Source organism: Equus caballus, chromosome 14, assembly GCF_041296265.1.
Source record: "Equus caballus isolate H_3958 breed thoroughbred chromosome 14, TB-T2T, whole genome shotgun sequence".
In the NCBI taxonomy this organism is placed as follows: domain Eukaryota; kingdom Metazoa; phylum Chordata; class Mammalia; order Perissodactyla; family Equidae; genus Equus; species Equus caballus.
In genome coordinates this window covers 25,346,197-25,367,249 of record NC_091697.1, presented here as the reverse complement: position 1 = coordinate 25,367,249, position 21,053 = coordinate 25,346,197, and the positions used below count along the sequence as shown (strand labels likewise).

The 21,053-nt window shown below is 49.9% G+C and overlaps 1 long non-coding RNA gene across 1 annotated transcript; it reads right to left on the bottom strand.

Moving 5' to 3' along the window:
- Nucleotides 1-15,691: 15,691 nt before the first annotated feature.
- Nucleotides 15,692-17,934, bottom strand: LOC111767732 (uncharacterized). Its single transcript, XR_011425002.1, has 3 exons — nt 17,820-17,934; nt 17,359-17,503; nt 15,692-17,182 (listed from the first exon to the last, which is right to left on the bottom strand). It is a non-coding gene; the product is annotated as an uncharacterized lncRNA (long non-coding RNA).
- Between the last annotated feature and the right edge of the window lie 3,119 nt (nt 17,935-21,053).

Genomic DNA, 21,053 nt, shown 5'->3' with positions numbered 1-21,053 from the left:
CTGCAAAATGGGACTTGCGGCGTTTACCTGGTGGATTAGACTCAGCTCTCTCACCGGAATGGAGCTCCCTGGAACAGTGCCTGGCAGGCACACGGTAGGCCTTGCTAAATATGCAATGAATAAATGAATATATTTTTAATAGTCTGACATGTAACAGGTACTCAATAAGTGGCAGAAATGATTTTAATCCAGCATTTCTTAGACTTTCAGGGCCCTTTTCTTCTTTCATATTCTTAACTTCCCTCCTTGGCAGAATTTCAAAGAGGGTCCTGAGTCCCTGAGTCTCCTCCCCAGCCTCTTCTAGTCCCTTATAGTCAGGATTACTGAAGAATACAAACAACACAACAAGTTAACAAATATCTCAGTTCTTGGAGATCTCTTCCTATGAGAGGACATTAGTCAAGACTCTTTAGATTGCAAGGACAGAAATCTAACTCAAATTGTCTTAAACTAATAAAGGAGAATATTCACAGGAGTAACATAGCTTCAGGTATGGCTGGATCCAGATGCCCAGCCAATCTCCATCCACTTTTTGAATTCACTCTCTTTCAGCTTGGTTTCACCTTCAGGAAGTCTCTCCCCTTATGATGGGAGAATGGCTGCCCAGGTCCAGGACTACCTGGTACCAGCTCAGCACCTTTGCAAAAAGAGGACTCCTCCTCCCCAAGGTTCAAATACAAGTCCTCGGACTGAATTTCATTGGATGCACTTGGGCCACATGTCAAGTCTGATCAGGTATCCATTGCAGAAGCCTGGAGGTAGAATCAGCCCTGCCTAGGTCAACACGGCCTGAGAACAGGGAAGGAGCAGTTCTCCAAGGGTCAAGTGGATGTTCTTGCCAGAAGAAAAGGGGGGGATGCTGAGCAGGCAAACAGCCAGTATCTGCCACAGGGAGGGAAACAATTTCACCTTTGTCTTCATGACAGTCCTGAAAGATAGTTATGATTTTTCTCTCTTTACAGTAAACAGAAGCCCAGAGAGTCTGGGGACCTTGCCCAAGGCCACACAGTGTGTAATGGTAGATTCACGGTGGGATCCCCCAACCCTGTGTTCTCACAGGGACTTTATAGGAGGAAGTGAGCCTTGCAGGGGATCAGGAACTAGCATTTGGAGGATAAGTGGGAGATGTGGATGGCCCCAGAATCCAGCTTTAGCCAGGCTGAGCTTCCAGGCCCAGACCCTGTTTGTGGTTCCTGCTCTCGTGGGTGCCAAGTAGCAAAAGTCTGGAGACAAGCAATGCTTGCCTTTCTCCATCTTTCCCAAATCCCAAAGAATATTGCTTTTAATGTTTGACAATCTTGTAAGCAATTTGTTATTTTATTTTGGTTATCTTGAATCAGAAATACTTTGGCCTTGGCGTTATAAAGAATCCTATTTTTGTTTTTTTTAATTTTTATTTAATTTTTTTTTTTTAAGATTGGCACCTGGGCTAATGACTGTTGCCAATCTTTTTTTTTTTTTTTCTGCTTTATCTCCCCAACCCCCCCCCCCCCCCCCCCGTACACAGTTGTATATCTTAGTTGCAGGTCCTTCTAGTTGTGGGATGTGGGACGCCGCTTCAACGTGGCCTGACAAGCGGTGCCATGTCCGCACCCTGGATCCGAACCCTGGGCCGCCGGAGCAGAGTGCGCAAACTTAACCACTCGGCCACGGAGCCGGCCCAAAGAATTCTATTTTTAAATGTCTTCTCTTGCAGGCTCTTTGGTGGCTCTCTTTACTTGGAGAAGGTCTCTACGTCTCAGGCCTCACGGCCCCGCGGAGCTGGGCTCTTCCAAGAAGGTTTCGGATGCGTACCCCTCAAGCCAGTCCTGAAGACCCGTGCTGGTGCTCTTGTCCCCTCCCTCCCGCCCCATCTCCAGGCCTCGTTCTGTCTGAAGTCCCATCCCTTCTTTGAAGGCAGCCCTGAGAGCTTCATCCCTGCGCTTTCTCCTTGGGCCAGCCACGGGCCCACTTACCTGTGCTGCACAAAGAAAAGCTTCGCCCCTCTGGTCAAGGCCCCAGTCATCTGTCCACAGAATTTAGCCTGCCCTGGAACTCATCTGTAGAATCTCGTCCCTCAAGAATCGGCTCCAAGTGAAGTCTGTAAGCGGATTTGTAAACCGTAAAGCAGTGTGTGTGATAGACGTTATGAAATCCCCATGTTATTCTCTAGCTCACCCTCTCCAGTCTCTTGGTTCCTTCCTGACTGAAAACTGGTATATATAGGGGCCGGCCTTGTGGCCGAGTGGTTAAGCTCGGGCGTTCTGCTGCGGCTGCCCAGGGTTTCGCCGGTTCGGATCCAGGGCGCGGACATGGCACCGCTCGTCAGGCCATGTTGAAGTGGCGTCCCACTTGCCACAACTAGAAGGACCCGCAACTAAAAATACACAACTATGTATTGGGGGGATTTGGGGAGATAAAGCAGAAAAAAAAAAAGATTGGCAACAGTTGTTAGCTCAGGTGCCAATCTTTAAAAAAAAATTGGTATATATATTTATTTTTAAAATTTATTTTATACATACCAATTATATATAAATAAATTTACATATGTATCAAATATATAAATACAAATATATACGTACACACATCCTTTTTTTGGTCTGTCTCCCTCAACAAACAGCAAGTTCCTTGAAGGGACGCATCACGACCATCTCGTTCACCATCGTTATCCCAGCACATGATATTGTCCCAGTGTGGAGTCAGATGCTCAATAATGTTTGCTAAATGAATGAATGGATCAATAAATGGGTGAGTGAGTGAGCGGGTGCAAAACATAGTCTGGCTTTCTCAACCAAATGGTAGAGCAAAGGCACATCTGGTTTAGATCACAGTGCTGTGGCTTCCTAGAGATGTGACCTTGGGTAGACGACCTTGCCTCACCCTTCAGGTGTTTCAGTTTTCTCATCTGTAAAATGAGGATAATATCATATTTCGCTGAGGATGCTGAAAGTTTCCCTCAGTGAATTCAGGGCTTGGCATAATAAGTGCTCAATAAATGTCAGCACTGGACATCTCTCGTCCCCTCCTTAGAGAGTCCACAATACCTAAAGTAGTGAACAAACATTGGATGTTTACAAAATGCTTTTTGATTGATAGATGGGTGAATTGATCAGAGTGATGGGCACAACTTGGGTATGGGATTTCCATCCATGGATGACAGAAAACTATGAGACGTGTAACCGAGTCAAGAATTCAGAGAGAACCTGGGGAGTGTTGAGAAGTTAGACTGGGGAAGTTGGTAGCATTCATGTGTGTGCACGCACTTGTGTATGTGTGTGTTCGTGTTTGCGTGGATACTGATAGATATACACAAGGAGAGGAAACTAGTTATTCCAAGTCCATCGATTCTATGTTAAAAAATTTAAGCGTATAATCGAACAAGTACCTGGAAGCCTATGAAAGTTCTTGAGAAGGAGGAATGTGATGGAAATTCTTTTAGCATCTGGATGAAGGACAGACTTGAACAGGGAGAGGCTGTGAAGGCTGTTCTAGTAATCTAGGAAAAAGAGAGAAATGACTAGTAGGCATTCAATAAACCTTGTTGACATCACAAAGGAAAGAGAGGTGTCTTGAAGACTCCTTGGATCCATAAATCAAGAAATATTTATTGGGTATGGCGCAAAAGAGAGGAAGGGACCAAATTTGTTTTTATTTTTTCCTCTAAAATTATAAATGTGATTTTTCCATTGCAAAATAATATAGCCCCACTACAGGGTATAATTAGATAATGAAAGGAAAAATAATCATCCATAATCCTACAACCAGAACGCACCATGACTGCATTTTACGACCCCACATGGATGACTTTAGGAGAATGAATGAGTCTGCTGTGTTCACGAGGAGGATTTAGGAGGAGGGTCAGAGGGATGTTAAAAGGAGGCCATGACTGAACTCACTCACTCATTTGCTAATTTGATTCAATCACCACAAAAGAGACCTAAATAGCAAAACCACATCTCGACATTGGGTTGGAATCTCCCAGTCTCTTTATGCAACTCTGGACATCAACAATGTCGGGTTCCCTCCAACCTGATCACCGGAGTCCTCCTCCTTCCTCAGCGTATAGTGGACATTTTAGTTTTTTGTCTTTCTTGCATCTGCAACCCCTTTCTTATTATATCTGATCCTCCTTTGGGGAACACTCCTTATTTTGTGGAGTCCCAGCCATCAAGTTCTCTCTGGCAGTTGTGTTGATAATGATTGCCTTGCTGGTCCATCCACCAGGTGCCCTTGGCCCTTCCACATTCTTCTGTCAGTATTTGAGTAGGTTGGTTCATCAGCTTGTTGTCATTTGACCAGGCTTTTGGGGAGGCAGGCAGGTTAACCTTATAATCCACTGGCTCACTGACAAAGGGATCCATCAGTCAGTTGGTCTGTTGGCTGGCCATTAGTCCATCTGATATCAATTGGGCAGTCAGTCCATTCACTGGTGTATCAACCACTCCATTGGCTCAACCATCACTCGGTCATTTCACAGTCTGTCAGCCTCTCGACCAGTCTCTCCATTAGCCTGTTAGCCAGTTTGCTCTTCAGTCAGTCAGTAAGTCTGTCAGTGGCCAGTGAGTCGGTCGGCCACACCCCTGATGAGCCCCTCCAGCTGGTGATCTCAGTCCCCACCTGAGCGAGGAGGGCCTGGAGGGAGAGGCTCATTTCCTCCCTGCGGAGGTCCTTTGAAGTATTCAGTCAATCCTTGGAAACTTTAAATCAAAAGTTATTTATGAGGTAGCAGAGTGAAAACAGCCCCATCATTCTAAATTACTAGCAGCTAACTTGAGTTTACTCATTTTCTTTCAGAAATCGTTAAAATTCAGCACCACAGTTTCCCTTCTTGCCCCCGCTCCCACTCCCTGGGCCTGCCTCCTCCTTCTTTGGGCTGGGGGATTGGTTTTCAGGAGCATGTGACTTCATCAGCTGCTCCTGATGCCAACCGCAGTTGTCCGGGTCCATGAAGAGATGAGTCATCTTCCTGGAAAGGAGGCTTGTGGGGAGCCAGGCAGGTTCCCAGACCCCTGGGCCTTGGCCTTGGGGTTCTGCTCAGGGGCTCCTGACCCCGAGAGTAAGGCATTAGTCCAGCCTGTGGGGCCCTTTTCCACTTGGAGGCTTGACGGGTCTGGAAGGATGATTCACCAGGATGGGCTCCAGCAAAGGGGGCTGAAGAGCTGTTTTCCTGTGGTTCTGCCTTTCTTCCTGGGGGGAGGGGTAGAGGCTGTTTAATATTCAGAGCAGGTTTCCTCATGCCTACGAGAACAGGCAGCACACTGGGTCCAGGACACCTGGGTTCCAGGCTGGCACACAGCCAAGAGCAGAGGAAGAAGTTGGCTCTTGGCCACCTCCTGCCTCCCCACTGAGCCGCTCTCTTTCCAGGTTTCTTAAACCACTTCCCTCTCTCACCTCCACCTCCGGCTCTCTCAGTGCTCAACAACTAATCTCCACGAACTGACCCTGTGCATGGGATTGAGCTGTTAAGTTCAAGTCCAACAACAGGCATTTACTGAGTGCTTATTGGGGTCAGAATCTCCTGTTCTTTCCTTCCAAGGGGCGTATGTCTTCATTTATTTATGCAACAGATATTTGAATACTTGCTGATTTCAAAAGCACTGGGCTGGGCATGGAGATAGAGTGTTAAGCAAGCAGACATTATCCCCGCCTTCACGGAGATTAGAGTCTAGACAGATTCAGACCTTAGTCGGAAGAGCGTTTAACCCACTGGGATAGGTGCTTTGATGGAGAGCACCAGTAGTCTATAGACCGCTATAGTCTATGGACTATAATGAGGCTAATCTGGTGGTCATTTGGGGAGCCGGGGGCCTTCCCCAAGTGAATGACTGAATATGAAGACTAAGAGTTACTAAGGCGAAGAGAGGAGGGATCATCTCAAGTAGAGAGGACAGCGCATGATAAGGCCCTGTAGGGAGGACAGCTGGAACACCAAGGCACTGAAAGAAGGTCGCTTGCAGCTGTTGTCAGAGCACAGGGGAAGAGTGAGATAAGCGCCTAGAGAGGCATTCATTCATTACTACATTCATTCATTTGTACGTTCCGTTCCTCATTCATTCATGCATTCATTCAACAAGTATTTACTGAATGCCTAGTCTACATCTGCCTTTCTTTCAGAGTTCACCGATTGTCAACAACAGAAACGAGGGCTAGCTAACAGTGTTGGCTAGATAGCCATTAGAAGGATGCTGAAGGACCATGGGATGTGGGAGGAGCAGGCTTGGAAAGGAGGATTGTCTGGCATCTCTGGGAACCATGGCAACCATCTTGTAGCCTCAGCCACCTTACAATGAGGAGTGTCCTCTGGCCATCCTCCTTTCCTTGTAGTATCAAGATCCGAAAACCTGATAGGGAGTTCCGTCTGGCTGTCACATGCCTGCCCCCTATGATACCATGTCTAAGAGAGAAAGGGTGTAGCCCCTTGGCTTTCTTAGTGGTAGGCCAGCACCTGGATTCACTTTTCCACCAGGAATCTGTGCAAAGGGGAAGCAGCTATTTTCTGAGAAGGATTTGTTGTGTTATTAGGGAGGATAAATAGATGCTGGGTAGCCCCGAGTTACCTTCTGTTCATCACAACTTTCAAATCCTAAGGTCGTGTTAGGACTCCTGCAGCTTTCCTGGCAATGGTTCTCCTTTGGAATGCTGGGTGCCATGTTTATGGATGATGCCAACATAAGAAACAGTTTCTTGCTCATGTCTAGGTATGCAGCATTTTTCCAAAGCCAGTGCTCTCTTCACTCTATTCCTGAGCCTCCAGGAACCCAGACCAAACCTGATTCCTAGTGAGCGTGCCCTCACAGCCTCAGGGGTGTGGGTAATCCTGGGCACACACTCCCATGCTCTCCCTTCCAGATCTGGCTCTCAACTCTGTCTTTAGGCACACAGCTTCCCAGCCAAAGCCTCAAGTTCTTCATTTATCACATGGGCATAAAAATCCTCCCTTTGCACCTTGAATAAAGCAAGTTGATGCCTGTTGAGTCTCTTGGAGTCAAGGCTCTTCATCATCGTGGAGCTCAGAGGCTGAAGATGGTTGACCAGGCCTCTCACTCAGCAGACAGGAAGGAGGGGTCTGCTGCTTTGTCCCTCGGTTAGTGGAGAGCAGGGGGTGGGGGAGTAATGAGGTGAGGGAAGCCCCCTGGGGAATCGGGCTCTGGTGCTTGGGTCGGGGAGGGACGGTCCTTCCTTTCAAGGACCAGAGGCAGGGAGGGCATGGGGCACTTCCTCCCATGTGAGGAGACCTCCACCCGCATGGCTGCTTCTTCCACCTCTCCTCGAAGGTCGGTTTGAGCACTCGGTCGCACAGGTGAGTATGTGTGTACACACACCTGCTTGCACGTTGGAGGGCAGCAGGATGTGGGGGTAGGACTGTCCCAACTTGTGTGGGAACCAGACACATCTTGGAACGAGTCTGGTGAACTGGTGGGATGGACCCACCAGACATGGATATACAGGAGGGACGGAGAGTTCCCCGGGAGAGAGAAGGACTTGGGCACAGAGGGCTGACCCGGGAGTCTCGAGAAAGGCACAGGGACGACTCCCTGGATTGGTCTCCAGGTCCCTGGACTCGGATCTGGGTTCAGCAACAAGCTAGCAGCAGGCTGTCGATACAAGGGAATGTTCTGTGACACTTGCAGTCCAAGCAGCCCTGCCATAGGACTTAAGGAGGGAGTGCGCTGTGCTCCCCATTGTCGCCACAATCCTCCATGCAACTTTGGCATCTGCGGGGCCTTCACGCAGCAGCCGCAGGAGACAGTGAGCAGCCGGGGCCCTGTGGAGGGGCTGTGTTCACAGGCACACACGCGCCCTCCAGACAGTCCTGGGGGTCTTTGGGCCAGAGGGGTTATTTTACCAGATGCCCTGGGAGAAACCTAGTTTCCATGGGCAACATTTACTGACTGTGTGCTGTGTGCCAGGCATCTTCTCCCACCCTGTCTCCTCCTTGCTGGTTTCCCTAACCTTCCCATTTCATTCTTTCCCTCTCTCCGCTCTGGACTTGTATTTACCCATCCACCCATCTCCCCTGCGAAAGAAAAACACTCAATGGTGATATACCATAGTTTATTAACCACTCTCCTACTGGCAGAAGCTTAAGTCATTCCTCGGTTTTACTGTCATAAACAATACGGTAATGAACATCCTTGTGCATGCCTTGGAAAATATTTACTGAGCACCTATGTTATACCAGATTTATCCTATGTTCCTTTGTAATATTAGGTGAATTTTTAATGAGCATGTCTTGAGTTCCCAGCCTTTGTAAACTATTTGCCTGTTTGGACTTTGTCTTCGTACCCTCCCTACTTAAGTTGCCCCCAGTAGCTTCATAATCAGTATTGAATGATGAATAGATCCATGGATAAAAACAATGAGCTGCCTGTGGGGCCAAGGTGTGAGGCTCATGGGGAGCTGCAGCTTGATTCTTACAAGCGTACTAATTCCCATCTCATCCAGCCCTAGCTGTAGTAGCCTGCTCTCAAGATTTGGGGCTTTTTTGGTTTTTCACAGCTTTGAGGTTTGCTCCTTTCTCTGCACTTTCTTCTGCACCTCCAGCCTCATCCAAGGCCTGGAAGTCAGGAAGGGGACCAGGGAGCAGGACACATGAAGTGGTGGCCCTAGGCCATGGGCCAGAGCTGGGTTCTTCCTTTCTGCCTTTGAACCATTAACAACAGAGCCCAAGCATCTTCAAATAGTACTCCCACTGAGCTCAAAGCTGCAAACGCACCCAACTGCTCCCCATTCGTCCACCTGCTCTGCACTCCCACACCTCTGTGCCTCTCAGCCTGCTGTTCTCTTGGCCTGGAATGAATGCCCTTCCCCTGCTCTGGCATCCATTCAAAAGCCACCACCAAAAAGGTTTCCCCAAACTTCCTGCCAGGCAGAACCAATCGATCCAGCATTCTGCTCCCACGCACGTTGTGCGTCTCTGTTGCCGCTCTTCCCACGCTATGACGGCCCGTTGTCCGAGCGCCGTGCGAGTTCCACTAAGCAGCTGCTGTGTTTTATCCAGGGGTCCTCGTGTGCCAGCTCTGATTCCTTAGTCGTGGCTGCCTAGAGTGCTCGCCCGTGCCCAGTGCAGTGCAAGGAGACACATATAATTTAAAATCTCCCAGTAGCTACATTTGAAAAATAGACAAGCGAGATTAATTTTAATAATATATTTCATTTAACCCAATATATCCAAATATTATCATTTCAACATACAATCAATATAAAAATGATTAATGAGATATTTTACATTATATTTTTCCTAGTGGGTCTTGGAAATCCCATGTGTATATTACGCTTAGATTACATCTCATTTCAGAGGCTACATTTTCTTCAGAAATACTTGATGTTTATTTAGATTTCATGAAATTTGTAGTTGAAGAAGTAGATTCATGTTCCCAAGTTGCTCCAAACATACGTTTTTGTTTGTTCCAGACAAAAGTTTCCTGGGACTGGCCCGGTGGCATAGTGGTTAAGTTCTCGAGCTCCACTTTGGCAGCCTGGGGTTCACAGTTTCCAATCCCAGGCACGGACCTACACAATGCTCATCAAGCCGTGCTGTGGCAGTGTCCCACATACAAACTAGAGGAAGATTGGCACAGATGTTAGCTCAGGGCCAATCTCCCTCACCAAAAAAAACAAGTTTTCCAATAACTCAGCTATCAGATGTTAAATTTAAGTTAATTAAAAAATTAAAAATTCAGTTTCTTAGTGGCACGAGCTACAGTTGAAGTGCTCAGTAGCTGCATGTGGTCAGTGACTACAGAATGGGACGGCAGATCTAGAGGGATTCTGAAGGTGCAGAATGGTGTGATCAGCTGGCAATGCCTGCCTTGGACACATGATTGGGGAGCAGATACCTTGGGCCTGATATTGTCAGTCCTGGTTTTATTTACCTCTTTATCCCCAGCTCCTACCGGGACTCACTCAATGTTGGGGAGGGATAGACGCATGGATCCCTCAGAATCTGGGATGTGCTGAGAGCTCGCAGACTCTGAGCTTTCTCACATAGAAAGGGGAGTGGAGGCAGGGAGCCCTGACTTTTCTGAGAAGGAGAGCGGCAGCATCAGGTCAGCTTGTGGAAGTTAGCTAATCTGGTTGACTGGAGAACAGAGCAGAGGGCACAAGCCTGGGGTGGGCGGTGGGCAGGGGAGATCAAGCATTGCAGGGATCATGCCAGAGTGAGATGAGGCATTGAAGGCGTGGTCAAGCCATCCTGGCTCCTTCTGCCTTTGGAAGGAAAGTTCCAAGGAACTGATAATTGTTCCTTCTCGGGGAAGGGCTCCCCTCCCTCCAGGGAGGGGCTGTATTGTTGCTGACTTTTTATTGCTATTTATTGCTATCGTGAGCATTGAGCTCACTCTGAAGAGGGAGCTAGAACACACATGGAGTGGTGGAAAGAACAGGCCGCTGGGGTGACAAGTTCTCCAAGCTCAGCCAAGTAGCCATGTGACTCTGGGCCAAGTGACCCCACCTCTCTGTAGCTAAGTTTTCTCCCCAGAGGACTGTTAAGATGCCCCGTGCAGTGTCGTGTGCTTGTGTCTGGCAGGAAGTGGGGAGGTGGGGTTGCAAGCAATGACCCATGTAAACTGTCTCTTTATGGGTCTGGCTGACAGATGCACAGTGGTGGGCCCAGTGGGCCAAGTTCGCCATGAGCGCAGAATCAGAGGCTGCATCCTCGGCAATGACAACTTCACCCACAGGCATCGCTGATGGTTCAGATAAAAGCTTGCCCAGTGCTGGGGCTACAGACTGGCTGCAGCAGAATCACCTGGGAAAGCTTTTAAAAAGTACAGATTCCCAGGCTCCGTTCCAGACCCACTGAACCTGGATCTCCAGGTGTGGGCTCAGGAATCTGCATATTTTTAAAGCCCCTATGGTGATTACAATGCACAGTCAGGCTTAGAAACCATTGACACTGAGCTCTGACATGGGAATTAGTATGAGAATTAATATAGTGCCAGCAGAACAAACCTGAGTATGTGATTACGAAAGACCTGCTCCCCCAGGTCCTCTGCTGTAACGACACGGGCACACATCTGGCCCCCGGGATTAATTGACGGTGAAAAGTGTGGCAGGACACACACAGAACGTCAGCTTTGGTAGGAGTCACAGTGTGACTCTCAGTGTTGCTTGCTTTGATTCCTTGAGAGCATCACCACTTCTCTTTCTTCAGGTCCCGACTCAAATCCTGTTTTTGAAGCCCTCTTTAACTGCATCCTTAGAAAGGAAAGTAGAGAGCAGATAACAGATTTCATATAAGTGTTAAAAGCAGCCCAACTAAGAAATTCCACTTCCAGATAAAAACTGAGAAACACTAGCTTGGGTGCACAAGGAAATATGACAGACTTCTATCACAGCACTGTTTGTGATAGCAGAGAAAGTGGAAACATTGTCCATCAATGGGTCAATGGATAAACAACCTCTTATTTATTTACACAGTGGGCACTATTTGGCAGTTAAAATTAAAGCAAGACATCTATGCATCTCCGTATGTATAATTCTCAAAAAAGCAAGTTGCAAAAGGACATCTATTACATGATATTATTTGGATAAATTCTGAAAACACAAAGCAATTCCATATATAGTTTATGCATACACCCGTATGTAGAAAAGGTATTAAACTTGCATGGAAATTGTTATACACATCATCTTCTAGGTAGTGATAACCTCTAGCGATAACCTGTAAAAGCTCTGAAACAAATACAGCAAATGTCAACATCTTTTAAATCTCAGTGGTAGCTCAATGGGCGTCACATTATTTTCTATCCTTTGAAGTAGGTCTGAAATATTTTATAATAAAAATAAAGCAAACTGGCAATAGATAAATCAGAAATGTAAGGGTCCATGTAGACTGGGAAGGACAGGGGTGAATCCTGGAAGAGTTAGGATTTGATGTGCGTATATTTTGAAAACTTATAAGGAAAAAGAAAATGATCTTGCTTGTTGTTTTGAAGCTAAAGTCTTTGTCTTTTGATAGAGGCATTTAACCCATTCATATTTACTTCACAGCTGATATATTTGATGCTACTTCTGTCATTAAAGATGTTTCCCTGTTGCTTTAGATCTAAAGCTCTGACAGTGCAGATGAAGGGGTCGTTCACAGATACGTGCTTGGGCTCAGTAGCTACTGACTCCACCCACGCACACGAAGTGTTAACAGAAGACTTAGGCCTGCGAGAGACCCTTGTTTGGACGATAAGGCGTGCTACGCCATGCGTTTCAATCCGATTAATCTGAAGTCTAAATGGAGTTTAAAATGAGCCATCTTCATCTCAAAGTGGATGCTGTCTCACCACTCGGGACCCCACCAAACATGTTGCTAAAGGAGATTTCACTTCGAAAGGCAGGGAGGTGTGATGGAAAGAACATAGATTTCAAGCCAGATGCAAAACAATTCCATATATAGTTTGCCACAGCGGGACACTTGCTGCTTCTGAATGAGGGCTCAACTCAACTCCCTCAGACAGCAGATGGAGTCGACGGCCCTGGGTTTGAGTCACAGCTCTTACACTCACCAGCACTCGATGAGTCATTTCATCACCCTGAGCTTCAGCCCCTCGTCGTAAATCCAGGACCCTCACATCTACCTGCTAGTGCTACTGGCAGATTTGATGCAATAACTAATGTAAACCTTTGACATGTAGTGGGCCTTTGGTAAATTTTATTTTTTATTTTATTTTCTCTCTCCCATCCCTTGACATACAGCGTCTCGTTTCCCCCTCCCAGGAAGGTAGGCAGGAAGTGAGTCCTAGAGAAGGGCTGGTGCTGGCCCAGAGTCGGGATCGTCAGACTAGTGACCAAGCTGTTACTGTCTGTGGTTTCCTGCCAGTTCACCCATGGCTCTTTCACAGAAGGCAAGGGGTTTCTGGCCGTTCAAGGGAGGGGAGGACCCCTCCCTCCACCAACAGCTCCCATCCGGGGAATGTCGAGCTGGCCTTCCAGTCGCTGCCAGCTCTCCTTCTGAGCTTGCATCAGCAGAGAGGCGCAGCGTGCTGGGGCCTGGCTGGGCTGGCTCCACGCTCCATGTGCCCTGGCCCCCATACACCATTTGTCGAGCAGCAGAACAGAATTTCCTCATAAATAAACAAGATCTTGGGTTTCACATTGGGGAGGCGATGACAGAAGAGGGCCTGGGGCTTTCTCCGTTATCTGCACCCGGGCCTGCCAACTCCTCGCCGCCTGGAAGGGCCGAGAGGAGAGAGGAAGGAGAGCCTGGCCAAGAGCACATTTTTTGGTTGTAGAGTCACTGCCTGGCAGCTGGCCGCGGCTCCTCTCATTTCCCGCGACGTCCTTCACTCTGGCCACCGGGGACTGTGGGCTCGGCAACCACCAGAACTCCTGCCCAGCCAAGTGTGAGCACCTGAACTTGGTTAGTGGGGGGTGGGTCGGAGGGTGGCAGAGCCTGGGAGACGTCAGCCCAGAGGAGTGGGGTCCGGTAGTTTCCAGTTTAGTTCACCTGTCCTGCCCTGACCGAATTCTCAGCTCAGCGCCACTTGGCCCCAAATGGGGCTGGTTCCACCCTGTGCCAAGCCCAGTGCTGGCTGAAGGGGAAACTGAGGACGATCCCACCCAGTCTCTAGGGGCAGTGCATTCTGTGTCCACGTCTGATGAAGACCAGATCAAAGGCAGAAAACAACCAGCTCCCAGCACTGGGAGAGCGGCAGAAATGGAATACTACACAACAATAAAAAAGGATGAATTACTGCCCCATGGACAAATCATACACACGTAACATTGACCAAAAGAAACCAGACTTGAAAGAATACATACTGCATGATTCCATTTATATAAAGTTCAAAAACAGACAAAATTAATCCACGATAAGCAAAGTCAGAATACTGGTTACCTGTCGAAGGGGGTTCGACTTAGAGGGGGCGCAATGGAGACTTCTGGATGCTGGCAGTGCCCCATCTTGGTCTGGGTGGGGTTTACACAGCGTCTCCATCAGGAAAAGACCTTGACCTCTGCTCCCGGGATGAACGTGCCTTCTACGTCACCTTCGGTAGGCTGTGCCTCAACAAAGAGGTTTTTTTAAAAAGGATTCCACAAAGAGTTAAAGCAAGTTAGATCATCTTCTTCCACAATTAAAACCTCACCCTGATGCCTGGCTTGGAAGAAACCCAAGCTCCTCACCACAGCCTGTGAGGCCCTCCTGGATCTGGCCCCTCCAACCCCTCACCTCAGTGTTGCCTCCTCAGAAAGGCCACCCTGACCACTTCTTTAACAGCCTCACCCCCAGGCCCTCTGCTTGCACTGCCTTGCCCTATTGTCGTCCTAACAGTTATGCCCTCTGAGGTGATCTTGTTTATCTATTTATCCATGTGTCCTCAGCCTGCCTCCCTGGGGATGTGAGCCCCTCGACGGCCCCACTGAGCATTCCCGTTCACTCAGGCGCCCCGCCGTCTGCATGTAGGAGGTGTAGGAGGCATTTGGCGTCTGCCTTTCCAGCACCCAACCCCCTCACCGTCTACCCTGGTGTCCCACTTCTCCCCAGTTCTCAGTCCATGTGGTCTGGAGGAAGTTTCTGGAGAAGACTTTTAATCTTTCCTGCTGTACTTGAAGCTGAAAGGATGTGGGGCGGGGGCTGCAGCTACTATGTGGAGGAGAGGAAACTGAGAGAGGCAGAGAGACGAGGTCTTAGGAACATCACTTGAGTCTTGGATCAAGCTGTTTCTGAAGCCAGCTCCAGACCTGGCCTTTCCAGATCCGTCACTTATTAGATCCCCATTTTCTTAAGCTGGTTTGTCTGAGTTTTCTTGCAACCAAATGAGTGTTCTGTGCCAAGCCCGGTGCTGGCTGTAAGACTAAACTGAGGACAATCCGACCCAGTCTCTAGGGGGCAGTGTGCACTGTGTCCACATCTGGTGAAGGTGAGATAACAGACAGAAGACAACACACCTTCCCTACGATGGGAGAGTACCTAGCTGCTCAAAACGTTCACTGAGTAAATGAGTAAAAGAGTGAATATGTGTGTGCATGGATGAACGGATGGTGAGCGGGTAGTGGGTGCGTGGTTGGCGGCTGGCTGAGTGGATGGATGTCTTGCACTCGTAGAAAAGTGGCCATCATCACAAGGCAGCGGAAGGAGAAAGAACCTTAGACTCCAGGTGGGAGAGGTCACTGGGTCTGGAGGGCATCACAGAGGAGGCGAGGCTTGAGTCAGATATGTCAGGAGAAGGTCAGAAAAGGACTGAGGACTAGTATTTTTTGGTACTTTCACATATTCAAAACTCGCAAACCCCATGAGGTTGGTATAATTACCGCCACTTTGAAGATGAAGAAACTGAGGCTCAGACGAGGGTAATGGCTAGCTGAGTTCACAGAGCCAGAAGGTGGCAGCCAGGATGGAAACTCAGGTCTACCTGATGCCAAGGCCCCTCTGTAGGCTCTCCTCCCAGCCTGCTGTCTGGGAGCCCCCAGCTTCAGGGTCAGAAAACGCACTTGGAGGGCCGTGGTCTCAAAGTCCCATGCTGGCGATGCTCAGGGCCCCCTGGGAGGCCCCGGCCGGATCCTCCCCACCCCTCGGAAACTCATGTCAGCGGCCTGACAGCTGTATTCCACTGGCCGGCCACAGCTGCCACTGGGGCCCCTGTTCCTGATGCTGAATGTTCCACCACTTTTTCCTGGCACCCCAGGCCTGCCGGCCGCTCAGGAAAGCTACTGTACTTGTGAGAAAAGTGAGGTCAGTGCATGTTTCCATTTACTCGGAGAAGGAAAACAAAAACAAATATTCTCGCTACTGAATGTGCTTTTTATTCAGCAGAATCCATCTCCAGAAGGCTTAATTTATGGTTCACCCATGTGTCTCTAAGCATATTTACCAGGGGACATCTGTGGCCCTGGCTGCATCCTAGGGGGGCTTCGGGTCCTACAGCAGCAAAGGGGCCAGAGAGTGACAGAGAGTAGGCATTATGTCAGGATCCTAGGGAGTGGGGTCAAGGCTTTGGGGCACACACAGCATAGTGAGAAGGGATGCCTACTTGCATTTCTGCCTTGCATGTGCTGTTCTGCTGCCTGGAATGCCTCTTTCTCACTCTGGCAAACTCCTGCTCACTCTTCAAAGCCCAGCTCCAGCCTTCCCTGAGTGGTCTGGGCAGAGCCGGCCCTGCCTCCTCGGAGCTCACTGAGCTCTGAGCCCATCCATCTCGGGACGGGCCACCTGGCAAGTCCCTCTGTAGACAGGGAGCTCCCAGGGGCAGGGACCATGTCGACGCACCTCTGAAAGCCCAGCCCAGGGCACATGACACAGAGAGTGGTGAGCGAGCGACGGAGCGACACAGAAGCCTGGAGTGAGAAAGAGTGTGGGCTGAGGGAGGCTGGCAGAGTGTGGGCCCCACGGGACGGTGCCCGAAGGAGCAGTCTGTCAGGGCTGGGGACACGGCTCATATGACTTTGGGCACCTGGTCCAGGAGGTATGAGCTTTAACGGGGAGAGAAGACATGGCTGAGACGGGATGGGGACAGCTGAAAATCACCCCCCCACCCCCATCAGGCTACTTACTTTAACATCCAGGTTTACCTCTCATTTCACAGACGCGGACGTGAGGCCCAGCAGGAGGCGGGCTTGTTAAGTCCATTCTTACCTAGTGCCCCATTCGCACTCCACCAGCCTCAGATGCACCCCAACCCTCTCCGGGTTCCTGCCTCTGTCCCGTCCATCCCTCCCCTGGGACCCGGAAGACCTATGTTCTGCTCACTGGCATTTTCTGGAGACGTGGTCAAACCCACAGCTCTGGATGCCCCTCTCTCCTCTCAGGAGGCTCAGTTTCCTCATCTATGAAACCAGGGTTGCTTTTGCCGCCTCACTGAGTCAGAAACAAGGTTCGATATGCGAAGCGAATAGCATGGTACCTGGAACAGAGTAAGGGACCAGTTCCTTCCTTCCTTCCTTCTTTCCTTCCTACCTTCCTTCCTTCCTTTCTTCCTTCCACAGATTCTGTTTGGTCTTTTCCTCCTCTGATTATGAAGTCCACCCGCTCCCTCAGCCGACCCCCACCCCAAGCACAAGTCTGTCCAACTCTGGAGTCTTGGTGGCCACTGATCAGACCTGTCCCCAGCGTGCGTGTCCACAGCAGCCTCGTGGCCCTCATAATGTACGGCTTGGGTCAGGTGGGTGTCAGTTGGCTGCCTGCCCCATTCTCCTCCAGACGAGAAGGGCTGGGAAGCTTGACTTCATTTGTTTTCATAAATGAGAGACGAGTGGTGGGGGTGGGAAGCAGGGGCTGGGAGAGCAGAGAAGGACATTGGGGGCATCAGCTCCTCTTGTCCCCTGGTCCTCCAGGTCTGGCTCTGGGCCCAATGACCAGGGAGAGCCGCAGCTTCAGCAAAACGCCCTGACAGACTCATGCCACTGCCGGAGGGGCCGACCGGGAGCTCAGGAGCCACACTGGCCACTCACAGTGGATGAAGGTCTCTCGTCCTCCTCCTCCTCCTCCTGGTGAGTTTCATCTCTGGAAGCTGGGGAAACGTCGCCTATAAATTACTCTCCCTCACAGACAGCGCGTTTTTCTTTATGAATCATGCAGGATCCGCCTCCGGCCTCACTGTGTGTAAAACAACAAATCAGGAGAAATTTGACTTGACCCAAGCAGGGAAATTTCCATCCATCACAAGAGGAAAATGTTGGAGCAGCAGAGAGAGGCACGGAGCCGGTGACAGCCCGAGGGGGCGGGGGCAGGACAGGGGGCCCAGCCCGGGCAATTGGAGGCTCCAGGGTGGGTGGGAGACACCCGGAGGCTCCAGCAGCATCAGGATCTGGGGCAGCCATAATTCCCTGGCCTCTCAATTAGCACCCCCTCAGCCTCCTCTCGGGCCCCTCTGGGCGCTGCAGGTCCCCTGGAGAGAAGTCACCCTTCCCACCTTGCTCTTCCTGTGCCTCCGTACAGAACTCCTTAAGCTCCCCCGGCAAGCTGCGTTCCTTTACACCTCTGGCTTTGTGCAGGCTGTTCCCACTGCCTCAAACAACATCCTTCCCTTCCAAAACCTGACTCATGGGCACGCCCATGGCCATGTTTCCCGGACCCCTCAGGCGGAGCTGACCGTGCTTTCTTGGGTGCCATCACCCTCCTGAGTCAGTGAAATAATTTTCTGTTTTTGTTGCCGGCAGCCCCACACCAGGCCGACTGTTCCACGCGGGCCGGGCCGGGCTCTTACAGGTCACCGTCTGTGGCTACTCCACGGGGGCAGGAATCTTGCCTGTGTGTCCTTGGCTTCATCCCGAGCACTCAGCACACAGTAGGTGCTCAATGAATAATTACTGGACAAATCCCCAGGGACCCTGCACAGGGACTGGCATGTGCTCAGTGGTCTCTGATCCGCCAGAGGCCCCACTCAGGGCCTGGAGCATGCTGGGGCTAATGAGCAGATGGAATTGACGAGTGGGCCGTCTGGTGTCGGGACATGAGGGCTTGGTTCCTTCTGCTGGCGGAACCTCTGGCCCTGGCCAAAGGCCAGCTCCAGCCCAGGAAACCATGTGACCTGGTGATGTTCAACTCACACTCACTCACAGCCTGGCCCAGCGTCTGGGCCCAGCCTGCTCCTGGGAATGGGCCTGCCCTGGGTCCCACGTCAGCTGGGCCACACCGCTCTACAGCTCAATGAACAGATTCGCCATGAATGTGACTTTCAGGTCCTCTCCCGGACCTCTGAGGTCAGACATACAACATGCCGCCCTACACACACACGCCACACACATGCCCTTCCCACTGCTCTTTCTCTCTCCCTGCACATGAAAGGCCCCCCCCCTTGACTTCAGGGGGGAGCTTTGTCTGAAGAGGGGAGGGAGCACATGGGAAATCAGATGGGCGCCGGAAGGGGATCTGGGAGGCTCAGAGGACTGCCCCATCAGCTCCTAAGGATGGAAGATACTGGACGTAGGCCCTGTTCTGGAAGGCTCCAAACACACCTTTAACTAGAGGCTGCAGTAAAAAGAGCACCACACTGTGTGTCTAGAGACCTGGGTCTTGTCCCGGCATTGTCATCAACTTGCTGTGCAACCTAGGAGAGGTCTTCATTCCTCTCTGGGCCTCTATTTGTGTTTTTGAAAAATACTAATTATAGCTGCTATTTCTTGCCGGCTTTCTTCATGCCAGACTAAGCTCTTGTAGTCCTGTCAACAGCTCTGCACCATCGGAGTCACTGCCGCCCCTGCTCTTCAGATGCAGAACCCAGCTCAAGAGCTGCCTTAGTCAAGACCACGCAATACCAAGAGGCAGGGGCAGAATTTGATGCCCGAGGCACACTCTTTCTCAGCCACCACGGCATGCTGAAGGCGTTGGGAACATCATCCCTAAAGACCCTCTATCTCTGACATACTTGTAAAGCTCTTTCTTCTCATCCTCCAGGGAGCCCCTGAGGCCTCGGTTGACTGGCTTCGGGGCCCCTCCACCCTGTTCCCACAGGCCTGTGCTGGCCTCCACATGGCTCTCCACTGCTCCACCATTCCCTGCTCACCTGTCTTTCTGCTGGAGCCAGCACGGGTGCTAAGCGGGCGTTGTGCCTTTCCAGCAGAAACCCTCCTGCCCGGCGGCCGCAGTTTTGAAGGATGGTGGAGGAGAGGTCTGGAGACCTGCTTCCTTTCAAGGCAAAAAGAGCAAGACGCCTCGCTCTGAGGACCTTGGTCTTGATCCATCCTCACTCTCCTGCTTCCTCACTCAGCGCCGCCCTCTGGTCCACAGGCCCCCAGCCAGTGTCATCCTGGGTAGATCATTTCTGAAAATTCCTCTTCTCTGTATTTCAAGATTATTTTCAGTAATCATTTCATAATAATCAGTGATACTCATTATTTTCTTGTTTTATTTCTCAGTTTTAATCATTAACAAAAAGAATAAATTTTGCTTTTAAAAATAGTATTCAAATTCAGTAGACTATTTCATGTATAAACTAAAATTTGCAATTAAAAAATTTACGTCTTGCAGTTCACACTCCATTTCATGTTTGAATTTTAAACTCCAGGTGGTCACATAGAATGACAGAATAGGAGCGCCTCGTGGTCTGTTTTTATCTTTATAATCACTCTGATATCACTATTTAAACGAAGGGATATGTGGTTCCACAAGGGGTGGAGACATGGGCTGCGCCTGAAATGAGTTCGAATGACTGCGAAACGTTAAAAATTTAGTCTCAGAATGGACCCACACAGCTGCATCAGGGGAGGTTTCCAAGCTAACTTCCAGGGCGAATACAATGCTGACAAAAGGACAAGTGATAAAAATGTACTAACGTAAAGCTTACTTCATATTTACTTATTGTTAAAACTCAGCAATAACTGCAACAATTCTTTAGAACTAAGACCAACAAAATTTTCTTTTTAGGGGGAGCAGTGTTTTATTAACAACGTTTGTGTAGAATTGCCAGCACATGGTGATAATAAAACGCAGACCGACTTGTAGTCAGTTTTATTACTGCTTTACAATTCCCTGCAGACAATGTGCCCCTTATTTTCTACTCCCCGGGCTGATAGGTACCCCTGACTGTCTTTGGTCTGCCGCTGTCCCAGCCGCACTCTGAGATTCTGCCACAGTCCCGGCACCAGGGCCCCCTTCTCCAGGGTCCAGGCACTATGCTGCCTGCTTTGCACCTGCCTCTTCAGTAAAAGTGTGCTAGGCGCCAGGCAGAAAGCAAGGGCTGGAAATGTGGGGATGACCTCAGTCACCGCCACGTGGATTGCATGATCTGGCCGAGGAGACAGGTTAAGAAACAATCCTTTTCTGGGTAGCCTGGGAAATGTTATAATCTGAGTCAGACCAGAGAGCTGGGCAACTCCAAGGTTGGGGAGCCTGATCTAACCTGGAGGAGCAGAGAAGGCTTCCTGGAGGAGGCAACACCCGGGCCGAAGAATTAGTCAACCAGGCTGAGAACATAAACAATAATTACAGCATTTTTGAGCAGCTATTCCGTGCCAGAGATTGTGCTAAACATTTGTTTTATTCTATGTTGGCTCTCGGCCTGCCCTGGTGGTCTAGCGGTTAAGACTCAGGGCTCTCACCACCACAGCCTGGGTTCGTTTCCCGGTCGGGGAACCACACCACCATCTGTCGGTTGTCATACTGTGGCGGCTGCACGTTGCTGTGATGCTGAAAGTTATGCCTCCAG